Consider the following 9,925-nt stretch of genomic DNA (forward strand, 5'->3'; position numbering starts at 1 on the left):
AAAGACAGATAATTCTTGGAGGTTATTTTCTTGGCCAGTACCATGCATCAGAAATATAATGTATGTTAAGTTCCCAAGATCACCAAATATGTATGCCCAGTATTTGCCTCATCCTCCACAAAGAAGATCCATAATAACACGCGGAAAGCTGTACTGAGATAACTGACCAGAGGAGTTTGCTAGAACTCAGCAAGGGAGAGATTAGAACCTTATAATATCCAGATACCTGGAACAGTGGCATAAAAAGAGGACCAAAGCATAGCAGCAACTTTAACTCAGACTTCCCAGCTGCAGGGAGAACTAAAGATTTATGGGTGAGTCTCCACAAACCTCACCAGTACAAATGCCAGCAATCAGAGCTATCAGAAAGTTTTGTAGTTGCATAGACTTACAATCCAGATTTACAATATATGTTATGAAACCAACATATAGTCCACATAGTAGCTTTGCTTTGAATAAGAAACACACATTGTTTCCCCACCAACCCTCTAGAACATGGGCCAGAGAAATTAGACAAGAAAAAGAAACAAAAAGCATTCAAATAGAAAGAAGATGGAAGTCCAATTATCCCTGTTTGCAACTGATCTGACTCTACCAATAGAAAAATCTGGAAGACTTTACTGAAAAGACTATTAGAACTGGTAAACAATTTGAGTAGAGTTTCAGGATACAAAATCAACATAAAAAATCTAGGATTGTTATATATCAATTAAGATAGATAAGAAGTTAATAATGAAAGAAATATCATCCACAATAGCTACACAAAATAAATATATAAAATGCCTAGATTAAATTGTAAAAAGTGAAATGACTTTGCAATTAGAAAGGACAAAACTCTGATGAAGGAAATTTAAGAGGATACAATTCGATTATACTCCATGTATGTATGATATGTCAAAATACATTGTACTGTCATGTATAACTAAAAAGAACAAATAAAAATTAAATTAAATAAGCAAAATAAAGAGAACAAAAATTCATAAAGTAAAATAATTAATAATTTTAAAACATCCATTCAACCCACAGTAATTCATATATTCAATGCAATCTGTATGAAAATACTGATACCATTATTCTTATACAGTTCTAGAGACAAAACAACTCATGGGGAAGCACAAGAAATGACAAAGAGCCAAAGAAACCTTGAACAAAACAAACCAAAATAAAGTGGGAAGAATCACAAAACCTGACTTCACAATGTACAACACAACAACAGGTATCAAAACAACATGATATTGGAATGAAAATAGACTCACAGTCAGGTGGAACAAAACAGAGTGCTCAAGAATAATTCTATGTATTTAAAGCCAACCTATTCTCAACAAAGGCTTCAGAAATATACACTGGAGAAAAGATGGCTTCTTCAATCAATGGTGATGGAAAAAATAGATATTCCCACGCAGAAGGTTAAAACTTGACACTACCTTTAACACTATGTAAAAATTTTAAAAATATCAATCAAAGACTGAAATGTCAGACCTGAAATTTTTAAAAGAACATAAGAAAATATAGGAAAAACACTTTGAGAAGTCAGTATAGAAAATGATTGATTTTTCCCCCTTTGGAAAAGGTCCCCAAAGTGCAGGAGGACAAATAGGAGTATATCAAAGTAACTAACTTCTGCATATCAAAGAAACAATCAATAGAGTGAGGAGACAACTTACAGAATGGGAAAAAAAGTTTAGACTATTCATTTGACAAAAGATTAATATCCAGTATATATAAGGAACTTTAAATACTCCATAACCAAACAGCAAATAATCCCAATAAGAATGGGAAAAGGATATGAATAGATAGTTCTCAAAAGAAGAAATTTAAATAGTCAAAAAATTATGAAAAAAATCTGTACTTCATTGTTGGACAGGGATATGCAATGAAATATGAAAACAACATTGAAATATCATCTCATCGGTTAGAAAGTTCTTATCAATAAGTCAAAAACTAATGAGTTGGTAAGGAAACTGTAAATGTGTGCATATTCGCGCACACACGTACACAATACAGTGTAATATTATTCAACAACAAACCCATGATATTCTATTATGTGTAGTAAAATGTATGAGCTGGAGGACATTAAGTGAAATAAGTCAGATACAGAAAGACAAATACTGATACTCTCTGACATATGTCAATGTTTAAAAAATAAAGTTGATTGGGATAAACAAGAGTGATTACTAGAGACTGAGATGGGTAGGAGGAAGGGCAATTGAGAGATAACAAAATTATTTGTTGAATCGTATTTAGAAAAACACATTTAGATAAAAGTAATAACTCTTTCCCTGATGAACATAGATGCAAAAATGCTTAACAAAATCCTAGAAAACTACATACAAAAAGATATTAAAAATATATGCATCATTATCAAGTGGGATTTATTCCAGGGGTGCAAGGTTGATGCAACATACAGAAATCAAAAAATGTAATTCATCACATCAGTAGACTCAAAGACAAGAATCACATGATCATCTTAATATATACAGAAAAAAATATTTGACAAAATTTAACATCCATTCATGCTCAAAACAGTAGAAAAACTAGGATAGTAGGAATATACCTCAACATTGTGAAAGCTATATATGCTAAACCCAAGGCCAATATCATACTGAATGGAGAAAAATTAAAAGCTTTCTCTCTGATAATTGCAACAAGACAAGGATGCCCTCTTTCACCACTTCTATTAAAAATAATTCTGAAATCATAGCCAGAGCAATTAGACCAAAGAGAAAACTTAAATGGATACAAATAGAAAGAAAAGAGCTCAAACTATCCTTATTTGCCAATGATATGATTCTATATTTAGAAGATGTGAAAAACTACATCAGAAAAACTTCTAGATTCAGAAACAAATTCAGTAAAGTAGGAGTATACAAAATTAACACCCATAAATCAGTAGTGTTCCTATAAAAAATGATGAATTAACTGAAAGAGAAATAAGAAAAACTATCTCATTCACAATAGCCTCAAAAAATAAAATCAAATACTTGGGAATCAATCTAACAAAAGAGATGAACAACCTCTACAATAACTAAAGCACACTAAAAAAGAAATTCTTTAAAAGATGGAAATTCTTAGAAGATGGAAAGATCCCCCCATGTTATTGGATAAGAAGAATTAACATTGTCAAATGGCCATAATACCAAAAACACTCTACAGATTTAATGCAACTCCTATTAAAATTCCAATGATATTCTTTATAGAAATAGAAAAAGCAGTCAGGAAATTTATTTGGAAAAATAAGGATCCCAGAGTAGCCAAAGCAATCCTTAGTGTAAAAAAATAAAATTGAAGCAGAAGGCATCACAATACCAGACCAGACCTTAAATTATATTACAGAGCTTCAGTAACAAAACCAACATTGAGGAGTCTCAAAACCGGCAAATACTAGCATGAAGGCAAACAGAATGAAATAGAAGACAACAAAGACCAACAAGCATATATACAGTTATAACATTCTAGACAAAGGCACCATAAACATACATTAGAGAAAAAAGAGCCTCTTCAACAAATTGTGCTGGGAAAACTGAAAATCCATACATAACAGAATTAAATTTAAACCCTATCTCTCACTCTGCACTAAATTCAAATCAAAGTGGATCAAGGTCTTAGCCATTAGACGAAAGAACCTGTGCCTACTAGAAGAAAATATAGGCCCAACTCTCTATCATGTTGGTCTAGAAAGAGACTTCCTCAACAAGATTCCTAAAGAACAAGAAGTAAAATCAAGATGGGTGGGAGGGAAATGGAGGGGTCAGAAGATTAGCAAGGGTGGTGGAATGTGATAGACATCATCAACCAAAGTACATGTGTGAAGACATGAATTGGTGTCAGTATACTTTAAACACAACCAGAGATATGAAAAATTGTGCTTTATACATGTTATAAGAATTGTAATGCATTCCACTGTCATTTATCTAAAAAAGTCATTAAAAAATAATCAACAAATTGGATTGTATCAAACTAAAATGTTCTTCACAGTGAAGAAAACACTCAAGAACATGAACAGAGAGCATACAGAATGGGAAGGATTTTAACCACTTACACCTCAGATAGAGCATTCATCCACAGGTTATACAAATAACTCAGAAAATGTAACCAATCAATAAATGGGCAAAGGAACTGAACAGGCACTTCTTCACAGAAGAAGAAATATGAATGATCAAAAATATATGAAAAATGTTTGACATTTCTAGCAATTAGAGAAATGTACTTTAAAACTACATTGAGATTTTCATCTCATTCCAGTCAGAATGACAAATATCAAAAATCCAAATAACAATTAATGGTGGTGGTGTGGGGGAAAAAGCACATTCATACATTGCTGGAGGGACTGCAAATTTGTGCAACCACTCTGGAAAGCAGTATGAAGATTCCTCAGAAAACTTTGAATGGAATCACCTTTTGACCCAGTTATCCCACTCCTTGGACTATATACAAATGACTTAAAATCAGCATACTACACTGATGCAGCACCTGAATACTTATAGCAACTAAAGTGACAACACCAAACTATAGATCCAACCTAGTTGCCCTTCAACAGATGAATGGATAAAGAAAATGTGATTATATATACATAATGGAATATTACTCAGCCATAAAGAAGATGAAATTATGGCATTTGCCAGTAAATGAATGAAACTGGAGACATGGTACATAAAATAAACCAGGCCCAAAAACCAAAGGCAAAGTATTCTTCCTGATATATGGATAGTAACACACAATAAAGTCAGAGGGGAGGGAAGAATTTAAAAAATCATTGGATTAGACAAAGGGGAATGAAAGAAAAGTGGGGAATGGAACTAGGAAAGACATTAGATTGAGTCAGACATACTTTCCTATGTTCATATATGAGTATACCACCAGTAAAACTCCACATTATGTATAGCCACAACATTGGGATCCTAATTAGGATAAGTTATACTTTATGTATGTATAAAATATCAAAATACACTCTACTGTCATGTGTATCTGAAAAGAACAAATAAAAACAATTTAAAAAAATCTGGCATCCAAATGCAAGAATGGAAGCAAGGACCCTTCCTCACCAAGAAAGAGTAGGGCCAAGTTTATTTTTTTAAATTGTTAATTATTATTAAATTATTAATTATTATTAATTTAAATTTAAAGTGATTAGTGCCACAATTAATTTATTAATGCATGGAACAGGAGAAAAGGTAAAAACAAGTTTTATTAATGTTTCATATTTTAAAATATGAACAAATATGCTTTCTGATTTGATGAGCATATCCTATACACATGCATTGAAATTCCACTCTATATTCCATAAACACATACAATTATTACCTGTTAATCAAAAACTTTTTATAATTATTTAAGGAGATGAACACATTAACTACCCTGATTTTATCATTATGCACTGCATATATTTGTACATTGTCGTTCTTAAATTCATACAATTCATACAAAATAGCAAAAAGACAAAAAGTAATAGCTCCTAGCATTCTATAGCACAGTGGAGAGATAATAGTACAAAATAACCTGTATTTTATGAAAAATTAGAAAAGAGGAGCTGTGTCTCCAAACACAAAATAATTATACAGAGATCATAATTTTAATTACTTTGGTTTGATCTGTACATTTTTTATCCATGCAATGAAATTCCATATTTTACCCCATAAATATGTACAATTATTCTTTGTTGATCAGATTTTTTAAAAATGTTTGAAGAGATGGAAATAATAGCTACCCTGAATTGATCATTACACAGTGTAACTCTGTAAGTTTCTACAATTAATGCAATAATAATGTGAACCAAAGTAAATATAAAAATTAGATCTATATTATTCAATAAGAGTTAAAAGAAACAGGTAAAGCTAACTTAGCAAAAGGTTTTAATTTTAATATATATATATATATATATATATATATATATATATATATATATATATCATGCTATTTCAAATTATAATCACTGGATTGTGAAAATATTTTTACAATCCAAAATCTATTTCTAAGGTTTTCATTTGGACATCATTGTGGTTCGTATGCTGAGGTTGATCTTGACATAATCATACACATGGAATATAATTTGCTCCACTTCAGTCCCCAGTGGTTTGTCTTTCCTTTCCCTCTGTCCTTCCCCTGTCTTGCTTCTTCTAATATACTGGCTTTTCTTCTACTTATTTATATTTTTAATAATTACTTACAGATATACATAGAGGTAAAATTCACTGTGCTATATTCATTTATGTACACAACATAATTGGGTCAATTTCATTCTTCAATTTCTCTTTTTATGAGTCCCATCTCCCTTCCCCTGGATCTCTTTCTCCTACTCCACTGACCTTCCTTCTATTTCCAAGAGATCCCCTGTTTTTCCCCTTATTTTGCTGTAGTTTCTGCTTATAAGAAACCTTTCCACTCTTGATTTTTTGAGTCTGATTTATTTCACTTAACATGATGTTCTGCTGTTCAATCCATTTACCAGAAAATGCCATTAATTACATTCTCTTATATGGCTGAGTAAAACTCCATTTTGTACCTATACTGTATATTCTTTATCTATTCATCTGTGGACAGTCACCTGGATTGGATCCATGACTTGGCTATTGTGAATTGCCCTGCTATGAATAATGATGTGGCTGTATCACCATAGTGTTCTGATTTTAGTTCTCTTGGATAAATAACAAGGAGTGGAATATCTGGGTCACATTGAAGCCAGAATTAGGCAGATAAGCAAGGTTCAGATCCAGAGAATGTAGGAAATGAAATGTTAATTCCTTCAGAGCCCTTCCTCCACCTTTATTAAGAACCTGCCCCTGCTCCAACCTGTTACGAAGGTAACCTGTCCCAGAGATTGTCACTCCCTTTTGGGAGTTGTTAATTACACCCCTCTCCAACCCCTCCAGCCCACCTGTTTCCCACCTTTTGGTCATCCCATGGAGCATTTCCTGGGCCTAGTCACCTATGCAGGAAGGAGAAAGATAAGGGGAAGAGAGCAGGAGAACAAAAGAAGCCTAGCACATAAAAAATGGCAGAACACCTCACTCCTTGGGATACCAGGATACCAGCTAGAGCCCCCTTCTCCCTCCTGGGACAAGTCTATGTTACCCCTTTTTAAATAAACCCTGCTTTATATGCTTGCCTTGTTGAGCTTCTCTAATATTATACTTCAACATGTGAAGAGGCAGGACTCATTAATGGTTATCAATAGGGTAGTTCTATTCCTAGTCTTTTGAGGAATCTCCATCCTGCTTTCCAAACTATTTATACTAACTTGTAGTCCCACCAGCAGAGTATGAGTGTACCCTTTTGCACACATCCTCACCAGCATTTGTATTCTTGACTGCCATTTTACCTGGAGTAAGATGAAATCTCAAGGTAGTTTGGATTTGAAGTTCCCTGATTGATAGGGATGTTGAACTGATTTTTTCATGTATTTGTGGCCATTTCTATTTCTTTGGAGAAGAGTTCAGAGTCTATTTTAAACTCATATCACATTTCAATTTGGATTAGCCACATCCTTGCACTCAATGGCTCTGTGTGCTTTGTGGCTGCTGTCCTATACCCAGACAGGCCAGTTCAATAGAATAATGGCCAACCCCACTAAGAGTCTAGTTTTTAAATCCTTCCATATATTGATGCAAACTTCCAGAACAAAATAAGCCAGAATGAGATCTCAGCAACACGTACATTGTCTGTAGGAGTTCCTGAACTTTAAGCTGAATTTAATTTGGGTTATATTTCCTTGGCAACTGTAGCAGTGAACCTTGTGAATTTTCCTTGTAGGATAGTTTCCCACTCCACAGGGTATGTTTTGTAAGTGAAGCTCCACACAGTGGTGGAAAATAGATTTGACCAATTAGTGCACGAAAAAAAAAATGGATGCATACATACACATATATGTGTGTATGTGTGTGTGTGTGTGTGTGTATGAAACCAGATATGTCTTAAAACATGTGCTTACCTACAAGTTTTCTAATCAAAATATTCTGTTTGCTTATACATTAATTAGAATGTATTTGATATGTTCTTTGCTTGAAGGTTCTTTTCAATAAGAAATTCCATGAATCTCTGATTCTCAGTGTTTACACACACACACACACACACACACACACACACACACAAACACACACGCAAACACACAGCTCTATGTCAGTGCTCAAAATACAGCAGTAACAAAATATGTGGTTTCTGCTCTCTTACAGCTGAATATGCAATAGTTACGACATATTTGAAGTCACAAATTAAACATGGGGTTTTTGCATGCAGCAGGATATGGAATGGGGGTATGTGAAGTGTCTGGAGTTTACTGTGGTTGAAAGTCACCCTCAAGTACCCACCACAACAGAGAGAATGACAAACAACACAAGTCGAATCTGAAAAATGTTTGTCATTTCTATCATTCCTTCTAACACTCCTCTGATTAAGTTGATGCAAGGTAAGGTGGTGGGAGAAAAAATCAAGCTAGGGTAGTAGGAGAAAAAACAAATACAATGCACCCTTCTCTTTTATTCCAGTGCCTCAGGAAAAGCATAAACTGAATTTGGAAGAGAGATTTGAACTAAATGAAAGTGAGGTTTTAATTTAAATAGTCTCTTTATGGTGTAAATTTTTAAACCTGATAAATATAATTGTATTCTTATTGTAATACTCCAATATTCCAGAGTTTGAATTTTCCCAAAATGTTGCTAAGAAGTAAGCAGGGAGATCCAGCAGAGTAGGGGCATAATCAATAGAAGGTTTCTGGAAAAAAGAGTTATCTTCAGTTTGGCTTATTCCCTAAAATGTACATGTCTTTCTCTTCCAGGCAATAATAAACTTCTGAATGAGAGAAGCTGAGTGCAGAACAGTACCCAACACAATACCTAGCATCTTATATGTTACCAGCAATTGCAATGCCCTAAACAAGTTACTGAAGGCATGGCTGAATCCTTCCACCCTTTTTTTAGTGTTATTAGTATAGTTCATCAAATGTCAGCCTTTAAGGCTATAGATCTCTACCACCATACAAGAGTCATATGTAAACCAGAATCAATATACAACATGCCTGGAGGATTTTTAGATATGATTATTTGGAAGTAAAATTCTGTATTACACACACACACACACACACACACACACACACCAAGTTTCAGTGCCCTGTCACTTGGGTACCACCAAATTGTCCCTTACAGTTTTCCCCAGATGCAGTTAAATTCTCCTGGATTCTTCATCCAGTTGACCTTAATAACAAACCCTTTTTGTTCTTCTTCCTCTTCTGCTCATGAAGCTCACAAGAAAATCTTTCTGTTTCTTTCAGTTGTCCTTAACTCTTTCTTATTCTCACCTCCAGTATATGTGGATAGCTGCCAATTTGCCTAAAGAAATCTCTCTAAACTGAGAGTACATGTTAATGATAAAGAATAGTTACTTTAAATAGTAAGACAAAAAACCTGGAATACACATAAATGATGTGAATATTCTACTAAAGGATTTTGTTCATTGTTAATGTAAATTGATGCCTACTCTACTGTTTAAAAATCAATGAATTTTACTAATACATTTCTTTCATTATATGTTCTATAATGTCAATTTTTGTGGATTTTGTGATACAAATCTATATCTATAGTAGCTTTGTTACTATACATCTTGTACATAATGAAGAATTTTAACTTACTTTTTGTCACTAAAGAATAGCTGCTGCTAAATGACCACTAGATGGCAGCATAACTTAATTCTTCCAAAATATATTTCAAAGAGTGATTTTGGTTTTTCTTAGGACTAGTATGGGTTTCAACAACTTTAATGGCAGAACAATATCTTGGAATAATAATATATTATATGCTCAACAATATTAATTTCATATAGTTACAACAATCTTGGGTACTGAGCTTATATATATATATATTGAACTAAATGAAAGTGAGTTTTTAATTTATATATATAAAGTGTAGGAAGTCAACAATTACATATAGTTACAACAATC

General features: G+C 33.3%; 1 long non-coding RNA gene across 1 annotated transcript in view; it reads left to right on the forward strand.

Moving 5' to 3' along the window:
- The window catches only part of LOC308657723, a 116,697-nt gene extending 107,828 nt beyond the window's left edge, over positions 1–8,869 (forward strand). Inside the window, exon 4 of the long non-coding RNA XR_014024042.1 lies at positions 8,768–8,869. This is a non-coding gene — a long non-coding RNA (uncharacterized lncRNA). The remainder of the gene's footprint in view (positions 1–8,767) is intronic.
- Positions 8,870–9,925: the final 1,056 nt, after the last annotated feature.

This window comes from Spermophilus citellus (genome assembly GCF_964194105.1).
Source record: "Spermophilus citellus genome assembly, chromosome: 10".
NCBI lineage: Eukaryota > Metazoa > Chordata > Mammalia > Rodentia > Sciuridae > Spermophilus > Spermophilus citellus.